The 12,541-nt window shown below is 44.9% G+C and overlaps 1 protein-coding gene and 1 non-coding gene across 5 annotated transcripts in view; one reads left to right on the top strand and one right to left on the bottom strand.

Moving 5' to 3' along the window:
- Positions 1–436: 436 nt before the first annotated feature.
- Positions 437–505, bottom strand: LOC141935172 (small nucleolar RNA SNORD123). Its single transcript, XR_012626496.1, has one exon. It is a non-coding gene; the product is annotated as a small nucleolar RNA SNORD123 (small nucleolar RNA).
- Positions 506–5,221: 4,716 nt separating this feature from the next.
- The window catches only part of SEMA5A (semaphorin 5A), a 354,251-nt gene continuing 346,931 nt past the window's right edge, over positions 5,222–12,541 (top strand). The window contains exon 1 of one of the 4 annotated variants that reach the window (XM_074874592.1): positions 5,222–5,454. The gene's annotated coding sequence lies outside the window, so the exon portion shown is untranslated. Of the gene's footprint in view, positions 5,455–5,799; positions 5,940–7,140; positions 7,296–12,541 lie in introns of those variants that run through there. The other 3 variants (XM_074874601.1, XM_074874608.1, XM_074874619.1) reach the window with 3 other exon arrangements.

Genomic DNA, 12,541 nt, shown 5'->3' on the forward strand with positions numbered 1-12,541 from the left:
GTGGGGCTAACAACCAAAAAATTAAAACTTAAATTAGTCTAGAAGAAAGTTGTGTAAGGCAGCAGAGTATCTTATCACCCAAAGTAGAGGAAAACCCATGCTAATATTTTTATTATGTATTAATTTTAAAATCCCTCAATATAGATTCACATGTAATAGGACTTAGGTCTTAGGCTTGTAATTTTTCATAACTTCAGTCCAAATTATGACCTATTTAAGAGACGAGAGTTATTAATATTTCCCATTATTTCTATTCCTCAAACTTTTGAACTGGATTTCTCCAAGGCGTTCTTTGTTCTCACTCCTACCTTCCTCTTCATTTTGAAAGTATCAGTTCTGGGTAGTGGCTGAAAGACAGAAAAACACACACATAAAAATGTTTTGACTGCAGGTATTCATTGTAAAATATTCCTTTTTTTCCTGGAGGAGATGTGAAGGTGAATCAGGAAATGGATGGCTTTTTCAGATCACATGAATCAGTACCCCAGAATTCATCATTTTCACCAAATAGCTGACTATTTTTAGGGACTTGAAGTTAGACGGTGCTTATTTAAGGCTTATATAACAACTTCTTTAACTGCCTTATCTGTCAGATACTTTAACGAAAAGAAAGAGGCAATTACTAAAAATCAGCTTGCACATTTATAAATTCAAGTGCACATTTATTTATATTATATAGTTGTGTCAAAAATATCACCTTAAGCATTCATAAAATTAAACCGCTTTGTTTATAAAGAGCCTAAATCATACAACCACCAGGAGAAATACTACTTTATTCTCTCTTTTGATCAGAAATGGTAAATATAAACTCATCAGACAAACATCTAGCTCTCAAAAGCCAAGTAATTTGGAATCTCATTTCACTGTTCCTAATTGATAGATATTACAGGTACTAGTCAGTGTAACCTTTAAATACAGCACATAACGCAAGACAATAATTTGAGAGAAAACAGGAGAGAGTTCGTAACTCTGGTATTTATTTCCCTGTGATTTAAAGTCAGTGTTGTAATGGTGTCTTTTGCTAAGATAATTAAAATTTTGCTCAGTCTGAACTTGTCTTGTATCTGCTAATGGGGTTTCTGCTACTGGGGTAGAGCCTTGCATGTCCTACTTTTTAACTGTATACTTCCCTGCTGGAACCATCTGAGGATGACATTAAAATATGGCAGACTCATGATGATCCAGCCTTGGAAGATGATGTTGCTCAGTGCAGGCAGGAATGCTAAGGACTCACACAACTCAAATGCAGCAGATCAAATACTTTCCTGAATCTCAATGGCAAAGAAGAAGAAACCGCAATGTAGACCTGATGAATAGGTCTCTCAGCAAAGTCACATAAACAAGGTAGATTCAAGGTACCAGACTGCACAAACTGTGTTCTTTAGCATTGGTTCAGGAAAGGGAGCTTGTTCACATGCACCATGCTCCTGGCTGGTCTGCTCTGGAAAGTTTCTGGTCACCAGGAGGGTTTCTCCTGAGTCATAGATGATGTGGTTGAAAAAACAAAAGCAGGCAATTAACTGTGAGAATTCAAAGTTTTTCTCTGCATGCTTCTCATGAATTAAACAAAAATAACCAATGTTTTCAATGGAGTGAAAAAAACAAAATGCAATGAAAATAAAGCCTTTGAACTCTGTCATCGTGAAGTGAGCGAGGTCTTTTCATAGAATCATAGAAGAGTTTGGGTTGGAAGGGACCTTTAAAGGTCATCTAGTCTAACTCCCCTGCTATGATCAGGGACATCTTCAACTAGATCAGGTTGCTCAGAGCCCTGTACAACCTGACCTTGAATGTTTCCAGGGATGGGTCATCTACCACTTCTCTGGGCAACCTGTTCCAATGTCTCACCACCCTCATTGTAAAAATGTCTTCCTTATATCTAGTCTAAATCTACCCTCTTCCAGTTTAAAACCATTACCCCTTACTCTATCGCAACAGGCCCTACTAAAAAGTCCGTCCCCATCTTTCTTATAAGCCCCCTTTAAGTACTGGAAGGCTGATACAAGGTCTTCCTGGAGCCTTCTCTTCTCCAGGCTGAACAACCCCAACTCTCTCAGCCTGTCCTCTTAGAAGAGGTGTTCCATTCTTCTGCTCATCTTTGTGGCCCTCCTCTGGACCTGCTCTAACAGGTCCATGCCTTTCCTGTGCTGAGGGCTCCAGAGCTGAACACAGTACTCCAGGTGGGGTCTCACCAGAGCAGATTTGAGGGGCAGAATCACCTCCCTCGACCTGCTGGCCACATTCCTTTTGATGCAGCCCAGGATACAGCTGGCTTTTTGGGCTGTGAGCACATATTGTTGGCTCATGTCCAGCTTTTTATCCACCAGGACCCTCCAGTCCTTCTCTGCAGGGCTGCTCTCAATCCTTTTTCCCTACAATGGAAACATAGCTCAATGCTCAGTTTTACTGAAGCTAACTCCTCCCTCTTTTCTTTTTTCTTTTTTTTCCCCCCCCCCCTCTTTTTTCTTTTTTCTTTCTTTTCCTTTTAACCTAACTTAAACTTTGGGCTTACAGTATCTGACTTTGTTTTTCTAAATGATGAGAGACAGACATACTATCCAAGGTGCTTTTGATGGGTAATGAGAAGACAGGCCTTTCTTATGCCATGGCTTTCCCACCTAAACAGATGGAAATCCACCCCCTTCCCTGCTTTCTAACACTCCTTATATCCTGTCACCACAGGGAGGAGCTGAAATCTGGCTTCCCACCAAACTGGCCAAAAGCCTGAAGGTGCTGTGCAGCCTTTCCTCTTCCAACTGCACTACCTTACCGCTTTCACATGCTACAATCCCTTGACATGCTAGGCTCTATTTTGTTGCAAGGAGGGATCAAGAATTAGTAACAGTGAGAAATATAACTACAGAAAAATACAGGGCAAAGGAGGAGGTGATCCATACTGGAAGGAAGGCTGGATGGAATTTGGGCTTGGTCCTCTCAGGGTTTTCTTTTCCTTACTTAAATCTGATAGCAGAGCTTCTCCTGCTTCTTCCTCTCCTACCCTCAGCATGATACTCTAGATTATGTTAGGATATCCTTATTTATTTTGTTTACAGTAATACATAGAGGTTTAGCCTGGGATTGAGACACCACTGTGCAAGGTACCTGTACAGACCCAAAAAACTCTCAGCCACTGCTTGCAAGAGTATGTCTGGGGATTGCTTTGCCTAAAATTGCCTCACTCAACTAATCTGATTTAACTCTGCACTTAGACATAGGACAGAGTAACACGTAACATTAAATAATGTTACATTTTGTAGCTTTATTTCAAACATGGTTAATCTCATGGCCAGTTTCATACATCTTTGCCCATGAGCTTTTCAAAACAAAATAAAATGAAATAGAATTAACCATTGACATCATTACTGTTCTTCCATGAGATTGGTAGTTAGCTATAAAGCACATGACTTAAAACCTCTGCGGATGATACAGAGAAAGTATGATGCCAGTGAAATTTTTCTTAGGATATAACATACACCGTTAATCCAGTATTATATAAAGCTATAAATGTGGGATTTTTTGTCGTTGTTTTACATATATGTCCATTGTTTCACAGCTAAACTGCAGAGGAATTATTAGGGGATAAAATGTACATCATCCCAGATGCTAAAATTTTTATGTGTTTTTTACTGTTGGTTTTGCATATGCAGTGCTTGCTTTTCATAGATAAAGTATGGATGTTTGATTTTTTCTTTTCTTGGCAGTATTTGGAAAAACAAATATATCTCCTCTTTAAAAAGAAAGTCTAAAGTTATTGTAATAGGTGGAGATACATGCATAGCATAGGACTTGCTGATGTGAACTGATACGTCTTAGAAACACTCCAAGCAAGTTAAGGGAGTATATATGTGAATTGTCCTGTATCTGCAGTTACTTTGATGGCAATTTTTAAGTGTAAAATGGATTCTTTTATTTTCTATAGAAATATTTTCTGGAGCGGAGAAAATTTCACAGGAAAGTGATCCTACATAAATATACATTGCATTGGTGTCTTACAAAACTGTATTGTTAGAAATAAGGAAACATCCTTGACAGTCAGGGTTACATGATTGTAATGGAAAAAAAGTCCGGCCTTTAGTATCTGCTTTTGTGGTTTGGGTGTGTTGTTTTTTTTTTTTTTTTTTTTTTTTAAATACCAAGAAGCAATCAGAAAGAATGTTCCAAATTCCAGAGCTTCATTTTTAGCGATAATTTCAAACTTTCATTAACTTTTCTCCTCGAACAAGTTTCTTTTCTAACATAGCCAAAGTATCATTCTCCCTTGAGTTGGCTGTTCCAGGCAATTTGGATTTGCAACATTTTGGCTTACAGATAAGTTTTGATTCTAGTTGTTTTAATTAAGTATATTTTATAGGATTACTCTAGCATGGATCAATTCCATGGTTTTGTTTGTTTTAATAAACTCTCACTGCTTTTAGTCTCCTAAACGGAGGTCTTGCTGCAAACAACACAAGTCATTTTCTGTTGCGGTTTGTAGTAGAAACATGCTAGTAGAAAAAAAAAACCCAAACAAAAAACTTTGATGGAATTCATTAAAACACACGTACGAACAAAAATAACCGCCTGGTTCAGTCCAGATGGGTTGGCTAAACACAAAAGCATGCGCCGAAAATACCGTGAGCGCGGAAATGCGAACGTACGTACCTGGGGGAGATGCCTGCGCGCCCCGGCTGCGCGCCCGGCTGCGCGCCCCGCAGTGCCACGTCTGCCGGCCCCGCTCACGCCACGGGACCTTTATAGGGAACTCTCCCGGGGCCTAAAAATAAACTTTCGGGGCTGACACGTCCACTCGTGCCGTAGAGGGAGGAGAGGGGGCGGAGAGGGACTCGCCGCAGGCTTTGACGTGGTCGCAAAAATGTCAGCGCCGCGCTCCCCCCACCCCGCGCCGAGCCGCGCAGCGCAGCGCCGAGCAGCGCGGGGGCTGCCCGCTCACCCGCGCAGCGGGACGGGGCCGGGGCCGCTGGTGCGCGGCTCCCGCTGCCTGCCAGGCCCGGGGCCGGGACGCTGGGCTTTGGCTCGCCGGTTCCCGGCGGCTGGGGGGCGGCGTGTGCGGGGGAGCGGGGGGCGGCGGCGCGCAGCCTCGGCACAGGCGGGCGCTCCCGCGCCCCTCCCGCCCCGGGGCAGCCCCGGCGGCCCCTGGTGCCCGCTTCTCCTCTGCCTCCTCTACCTGCTGCGCCCCGGCTTCGGCGGCGCCTCCCCCGGCCCCGGAGCCCCGCTCGGCGGGGAGACGCGGAGCCCCGGGCACCGGCCGGGAGCGCCGCGCCCTCCCCTCCCGCGGGAACCCCTGCGCACCCCGGCACCCGCGGAGCTGCCCCTCGCCCCTCTCTCCTTCCTTCCCTCCGCCCCTCTCTGCCGCAGCTCGCCAGGATTTGTTGTGCTTAGTTGTACTGGCCCTGGGGCGCCCCTGCTCAGATCCGATCGCGAGGAGAAGCCTCAGGTCATGCTTTTTGGGCGGCGGTAAGTAAAGAAAAAAAATACATATTAAACAAAAAAAATCAAAAAACCCGACCCGAACCCTCAGCACAAATATCTCAAGCAGTTGCAACTTCTCAGCTGGCCCGGAGGGGGGAGCGCGGGGGAGGGAAGGGAGTAATGCGCGATCACCCCAGCCCGGGGCAGCGGCGGCTGCGGGCTCCGCGGCGACCCGCGCATCGCCGGCGACGGGCGCCCCTCGCAGCCGCCCCGGCGGCCGCTGCTCCGCTCCCGCGGCGGGGCGCTGGGTCCGGCCGGCCGGGGGGCGGCGGGCGAGGCGCGAAGCGGACGCGGAGCTGTCGCGCCGCAAACTTGGTGGGAGCGAGCGGAGCGGCGCGGAGCGGCGGGGCTGCGCGGGGCGAGGCTGCGGCCATGGCGGCGTGAGGCGGCCGCGCCGCGCCGGAGAGCAGCGCGGCATCAGCGCGGCGGCCGTGCCCTCCCCGCGCCCTGCAGCCCCACGGCGCCTCCAGGTAACCCCCTCCCGGCCCCTCTGTCCCCCCCACCCCCGTCCCTCCCCCCCCCTCCCCCCCCCGCGCTGTGCTCGGGCTGCGGGCGGCGGGGCGGGCGAGACGCGGGCATGGCGCGTCCCCCGCCGCCCTCTCCCTTCTCCGCGGGGCCGCCCTGCGTGGGATCCGCGGGGCTGCGCCCCTGGGTCCGCCGGGGGCCGGGGGGGGCCGGCCGGTGTCCGGGCGGGCGCAGCGGCAGGGTGCCGGCAGGGGGAGCTGGGGGAGCGGCGCTGCTGCCGGCGGGGAGCGGCGGCCGGAGCCCGGCTAGGGCATTGCCCGGCCCCACCCCCGAAAGTCCCCCGAGCCTCTCGAAACGGGCGGTCCTCCTCCCCGGAGACGGTGCCGTTGGCTCGGGCAAGGGAAAAACCAGCCCCCGTAGCCAGCGGGGCTGAAAGGCGAACCGTCCCCGCCGCGGGAGCCCCCGCGGCGCCTCTGTCCTCGGGGTCGCCTCCGCGGGGGGGTTCCTCGCCCAGGAGCGTGAGGTGCGTCGCGGTGGCTGAGCCCCGGCTGCGGGAGGGCAGCCGGTGGCTCCGGAGCGTTTTGGAGGGGTTTTGTCACACTTCGGCAAGTGAAGTTTGCTCTGCCCCTTCTTCTGGTGCGAGCAGGGGAGAAGCGGCGTGAAGGGCACCGGCAGTTGTCTGAGAACCGGGGGGTTTTCAGTGGGGATACCTGGCAGTACGAAGTCCCGATGCACTTTTCTTACCGCTGTTACTTAGCTGGACTGGCGTCGGTCTGTGGTGTAACCGAATTTTGGCTTTTTCTGTACTGCGGAGTTTGAGTTATCATTCTGCAACGACACAGAAGGAAACACCTCGGTCTGTTGCATTAATCCATCCTTCTGTGAGGATTGCTTACCAGATAAATGATAGCTATTAGGGTTTCTTCTATCATTCCAGATGCTAACTACGCACGGTAGATTGACGCAATGAGAATCTGCCCGGGATTATTCCTGGGGGCAGCAGGGGTGGGGGGACCTGTCGGTGCATCCATTCCTTCAGCAAACCGGACTATTGGCAGGAGAGGTCTGTGCATGTATGCACACGCACCCTGGCGAAGATGGTTAGAATTTGCAAGATTACAGCGAAGAAAAACATCCTAAAGCTAAAAACTGTCGTTAAAGTTCTAGTAATAGCATGCTCCTGCAGCCCTAAAGTAGTGCATTTGAAGACCGTGTTTTCTGAAAGTTGTCTAGTTGAAGTTTTTGTGTGAAAGGCTTGTGTGATGCTAACCCAGCTAGAGCACTGTAAAAATAGAATTTTTCATAATGGAGATTGCACTTGAGTCTTAGTTCTAGCAGGTTCAGCATCTTCTGGTTGTTCTGTGAGTAATACTCTGACTCAGTTTAGCAAACTTGGACTTCCTAAGAGTTGTTGAACGTGGTGATGTCATATATATATAATCAGTCAAAAGTGTATTGCTGCCTTGAAAAGCTGAGGTATGGCCTTAGGTACGTTGCTTAATTTAGTGAAAGGTTTTGCTAGACTTCTGTATTTTGTGCTGTGTTCCCACCTTCCTCTCCAGCAGGTACTGGTACTCTAACTTTTATTACATTTACTAATGAATTCATCTCATTTTCTCATTTTAATGCTGAACAGCTGTGAGGAGTCCTGCTGAGAGCTAAGATTCTGCTCTGGAGGGTGGCAGTTTACTTTTCTGTTCAGAGGTTGTTTTGAACTAAGTAGTGTAAACACTTGCTTTTAAGCTGTACTGCTTATTCCTTAGGATGTTGTAACAGTTTTGTTTTGGTTGAGAAAGCTGAAGGCGTTAATATCTGTAGTGTCTAATTTCTTTTAATCTTTAACCAGTGCTGTTTTCTTAAAAGACTTACAGGTAGTAGAAGTGCTCGTGCACTTTGTAATGATCCATAAACTTTGGTTGTATCAGGTTTGTTGTACTCATTTCCTGTTGGGCAGAGATGCGAAGGGTGGTAACTATGTATTGCTGCTGTTTTCAGAATCAAAAGAGTTGTGTGGTGTCTTTTTTTTTTTTTTTTTTTCTTTTCCCCAGCTACTTATGGAAACCACGTGGATTGTAACTTTTGTTGATGTAGTCTTATACAAATACAGTGTAGTCTTATACAAATACAGGATTTTCACCGAATGAAGTTCATTACTTTCCAGTGAGTAAACTGTGCGTTGCAAGCCGTGAACTGCAGAAATACAACATAAGACTCCTGCGAACTTCAGTTTCTGTGTTAGAGGTTGTGTGGAGGAATTCAGCCAAGGGAGCAGCTGAGCGCCTGGGACCCCTTTCTGTACTCTGGTCTGTGAGGGCTGCATCACTCCGAGTGTTGGCTGGGGGTTATTTCTGTGCTATAGCACACGTAAGTGGATAGTTGACAGCACTATCAGTTGATAGTAGGTGTGTACTACCAGTAGTGTCGGTTGATAGCAGGGGGGTGTGTGTGCGTGTGTAATCCGATACTGTTATTTAACATAAAGCAGTATCTAGCAATTAGTTAATATGTTGTGATGACTGACTTCTGAATAGCAATGATATATGATTTAGTGTTAGATTTAACATCTGGGTTATAAAATTTTCATATGATCTTGATATTTGGTAATATATGTTCTAAAGTTACTACGGCTCCTGAGATGAATTGGTATTGCTGCTGTCATTATAGGAAGCAGTACTGAGGAACTTCTAATTTTCTGTAACATCATTTTATGGAGATGTTTAATGGGAGTTCTTGTGAGTGCTGGGTTCTCCAAATTATTGTTAAACAGTCTGTTTCTCTTCATTATCATCCTTTTATCCTCTTTGGCATGCGTATACATTCCTATTCGGAAACAGTTTTAAGTTACAGACTATACGTTTGCTCTTTCTTAATGTGTTTCGTAAAGCTGCAACTGATTCAAAACAAGGAGTTTATTTCTTGCTTTTTTTTTTTTTTTTTTTTTGTCAAACACTATAAACGTTTTTCAAACTGACCCCTTTGAGATATGTTTGTCAATTGTTTGCGGTAGGCTAGTTTTAATTTCCAGGCTGCAGGATTGCAGCTGTGACCCGTGGAAGGCAGGTGGCGGTCTGCTCTTTGCAAGTCTTAGACAAATCTGGGGAACGTCACAGCTCGGGCTGTGCAGTTGAGGTACAGTTTGCTGTTAAATCTGTTGTTGTTAAAACAGCAAGCTGTTTCCATAAAAGGTTGGGGCTTTTATTTTAGTTTGCTTCGTAAATGTGTCTGATGATTTATTTAAGAAATGTGCCAGGTTACATCTAAGTATAGCACATTTGCTTAACGTTTGTCAGGAAGGTGACAAATGTAAACCAAGTTAATGACCCCAAAACTGCAGTCTAATTAGTGTCCTGTTCTTGATTTTTTGCTAGAATGTATGTTCCAAAGTATAAAGCATGTAAATCTTTTGTTGTTTAGTGGATTTGTCTGTGCATCTCAAATTTGTGTCTTCCAATTGTTTGCTGTGTAAATCAACTCCATACTCATGATTTTGTATAAATATATTAATAAAATGAATCTCTATTTGGGGATCTTTTGGGAAGAAATCTGTACTTGTGTCCCAGTGTATGTTAGAAAGTCAGGCAACTTCAGCAGAGCTGCTGTTTGTCAGTGATAGTAGCAGAAAGCTGGGATTGATAGGAAGTCTGCACTGGCATTGCATGAAGTTTGCAGGTGAAATTCTTGAGTTTAACTGAACTGTTGAAACTTATCTTTTCAAAGGTTATGTTTTTTCCAAACAGTTTGAATGATCTGTTTTAGAAAAACTTTAAATGCTGTGTAACATGTCAGCTGCACTATAATTTCCAAATGTATCTGTAATTAGCTAATCTGTGTTACAAAATTTCTTGTGTGATAGCAAGATAATACAGATTTTCATTCCTTTTCTGATTTTTAAAATCAGGATATATCCCTGAGCTCCAGTATACCTTAAAATTGTTGGATCTTCATTTCTGACAGAACTGGTTAACCTTTTCATGGCTACCAACCCCAGTAATGGAAATTACTGTTTCACTTGGAGGATGTTGGTTGAGTAGCTCTGAGTATTTGGCATATAATTGGATGATTTTTATTTTTTTTTTTAACTCCTTGCTAGATGAACAGCAACATGCAACTGCTTAGCAGTATTTGTTTGCTTTAGGAGAAGCTTACAGAAATTATAGCTTTCAGAGTGCTGAAATGCAGCCTGTTGCTGTCCTCTTTCTCTGTAATACTGTGATGCTTTCTTAGGCTTTGCTAAATACATGTGATGAATGAATTGGAGCATATGTGATGGCTGCAGGATTGACTTATCATGTGAATTAAGAGACTGAGATTTCTCCACCTTCTTTTCCCCACCCCTTCTCTGAATTTCAAAATTTAGCTGCTGTCTCTGCTGCTGCCTTCCTTCTCTGAATTACTAGTCTAGGTGGAAACCCAGAACGCTATTGAAATGTGCTTTCTGGTTAGACTTCGGTTTAGCTGAGAATTAAGAATGCTTAATGTAACGTTAACTAGAAGGAGAGTATTTTAATAATTTTGGTCCCCGTTCTTCACAGTAAGATTGTTGCTGAATCACTCATTTCTATTGCTGGTGAACTCTACAGACAAAGGTATGCAAATGAATATTTGTGTTGTGGTTTTAAAAACGTTTAGGCAGTTGTTCTGCACTGTGTTTTCTCCAGCATGAAGTAACTTCAGAAATTCCTGCTGCCTTTTTTTTTTTTCTTTTTTTTCCCTTTTGTGTGTGTATTTTTCTGTAATCTGGATCATTTCAGTGACGTGGTTTCAATGGAAGCCCACTAACGTTTGCATTGGCAAAACCCCCTAGTTACGAAGTGTACCCTGGGGGCACTGCTGAAATGGCTTTGGTATGGGAGATGACGTACAGGGTGAAGCCCTTTCTGTTGGCCTTGTCTGATAGAAGTGAAATTGCTGAGTATTTGAGGAAAACTCCTGGCCTTGCCAGTTAAGGGAGGATAGGTCCTGTGTATTGCCTTGTGTCTCTCAAAGTCTGGTAAAGTTTTAGGATTTCTTTACTGTCAAAGTTAGAGGCTGTGAAAAGGGATTGTCCACAGTGATTGGACTGGTGTGTTACTTAATCTGAGTTGGGTTACTGATGGCCTCTTCTGTTATGTCTTGTTTGCTTTCTTATTCTGAACTTGTAATAGGGTTATATGGTTGTTTTATTAGATTTTATCATCGAAAACAGTATGTTGTATTCTGATTTTTACCTAGCTTCCCTTGCTCCCATGCATGCTTTTCCTTGCTGCAATTTAAACCTAGGCAATGATACTGAAATATTTAATAAGGATGCCTAGGAGAGAATAAGTGTGCAAAATTGCTACTAGCTTCAGGTATTACCTGTTATTATATAAACTATATTATAGTTTACCTAAAAGATGGGATTTCGGCTTTGGAAGGGAGTAGAGAGGTCTGTTTCCTGATAGTGCTCTTCAAGGCATATCAGCCTGAGGGTAGGCCAAGAGTCTGATGACCTTTATGAACCTTATGAACTATCTGTGATGCTGAAGTAGCTAAAGACAATGGTACTGTTGTTGTCTCTTGCACCTGTTTCTGCCACTGCAAATCCATTTTCTGACTCTCACTTGGTAAAATACTTCAAAAAACCCCAAACAATGAACGAGAAACCCCCCTTAATTCCTGTCCTCTAATAAAAACTTCTCTTTGTGACCTGAAAATCTCTGTATGCTGTGTTCCCTGTAAGCAGGCAGATATAGGTGGAGGATGCTGTGCCAGTCAGAGTGTTGATGTAGTCTGTTGTCCTCCATGGCAGTTCTGGGTCTTTATGTCAGTCAGTTGTCTACTGGGGCCTTTCAGTTGTGCCAATGTAACTCTTCATGTGGAGCCATACTGTAAACAGTATTAGGGAACTGATCCTCTTAAAACCACTTTTTGTCTCTGAAGTATCCACGATCACTGATCCCAGTAAGGCTCCATAGGCACCGGTCTAGGCGTGACTGCAGATGTGCAATGAGTAATAACAGGTGAGGAAGGAGGGGAGAGGAGGATTGTGTGTGAAGATAAAAATTCTGATTAGTCCCTCAAATAACAATGAAATTTAGGACTGGCAGAAGAGCTCTGGTGGATTTTGCCTCAGTGGTTTAAAGTGTGTTCATACATCTTTTTGTTATGTTAGTTTTATAAGAGGCAACAGGCTCTCTTGTGGAGGTTGCAAATGGACTGAGGCACAGATGTATGCCCGTATTCACCAGCAGTCTAAACTCATCTGCTGAGGATGGAGGTACCTGAGAGGCAACGCCTCATTGCATTGCCCTTGAGTGTGTCAGGAAGTGGGGAAATTCAGGGTAATAGCCTGTTAAAAACTGGAGCTCAGTCTTCCAGAGCTTGTCTGTCAGACCTTACTTTTTTGAAAAATGATAATGGCTTCTGCTACATGCTGTTGGAATGGGTAGTATAAAACGACATAACTGTTCTACATTGATTTGCCAAAAGCATGAGTTCATGTGTACAGGTCTAGAGATCCTCAAGGTGAAGGAGTTGGTGTTTGTGGGGAGGAAAGCTTCTCTTGATGAATGTGGGTATGAGTCATAAAATGCTGTTACCCTGGGCCCTGGAGACTTGTACAAGTGATGTAATTCTATTGTAAAGC

Source organism: Strix uralensis, chromosome 1, assembly GCF_047716275.1.
Source record: "Strix uralensis isolate ZFMK-TIS-50842 chromosome 1, bStrUra1, whole genome shotgun sequence".
In the NCBI taxonomy this organism is placed as follows: domain Eukaryota; kingdom Metazoa; phylum Chordata; class Aves; order Strigiformes; family Strigidae; genus Strix; species Strix uralensis.